This window comes from Mastomys coucha, unplaced genomic scaffold, assembly GCF_008632895.1.
Source record: "Mastomys coucha isolate ucsf_1 unplaced genomic scaffold, UCSF_Mcou_1 pScaffold15, whole genome shotgun sequence".
NCBI lineage: Eukaryota > Metazoa > Chordata > Mammalia > Rodentia > Muridae > Mastomys > Mastomys coucha.
This window is the reverse complement of record NW_022196897.1, coordinates 18,711,295-18,712,300: the sequence shown is the minus strand read 5'-3', so window position 1 is coordinate 18,712,300 and position 1,006 is coordinate 18,711,295.

The following is a 1,006-nucleotide window of genomic DNA, read 5'->3' as shown; positions in this document are numbered from 1 at the left end:
AAAAAAAAAAAAAAAAAAAAAGAAACTCTGGGCTTAGCATGGGCTTTTGAACCCTCAAAGTGACACATATTTCTTCCAACAAGGCCATACCTCCTAATCCCTCTAAATCCTTTCAAATAGCTACTGGCTACTAAGTACTCATATATATGAACCTATGGGGGCCATTCTTATTCAAACCACCACAAAAAAAAAAACGAGCAAAAATAATTTAATCTAGATATCTAGCTAACTAGAAGGACATTACTGTAGATATCCTAAACACTGATGTGTGTTGTACTGACTTTTCTATAAACTGCTCTCTATATCTGGAAACAGACTCCTCTACTACATTTTTTTTCTAATACGTTCTCAGTGTAGCCTGGAATGGTCCTGAATTCTACCACTTCCTGAGTACTGGAATTACAGATGCACACCACCACGCCCAATACCTGTCAGATTTTGAAATTTTTATTTATTTTTCCTTTATGTGTATTAGTGCTTTGCTTGTATGTTTGTACGTGCACCGTACATGTGCCTGGTGCCCTTGGAAGCCAGAAGAGGATGTCAGATCTCCTGGACCAGGAGTTACAAATAGTTGTGAGTCACCCAGTATGGGTGTTAGGAACCAAGTTCTCTTAACTGCTCAGGTATCTCTCTGCACATACATATATATTTGCATAGCATATTTTTGTGTGTATCATTTGTGTGTGTGTCCATGTGTACATCTGAAAGGCTAAAGGAGGGGTCTTTATTCTCACTGGACCTGAAGCTAGGCTGGCGGCCAGCAAACCATATAAATCCTCCTGATCCTGTTTTTCACAATATGGAGGTTCTCAGTGTCAATCTGGCCACATTTAATTTTATGTGGGTGCAGGAGATTTGAGCTCAAGTCATGCTTGAAAAGAAAGCACATTTACCCAGTAAGCCATCCTCAGCCTGAAGCATCCTCTGAGCCCCCCTAACTATACTTTAAAAATATTTTATTATTTTATATGTGTTTTGCTTGCATATATGTATATGCACTGTA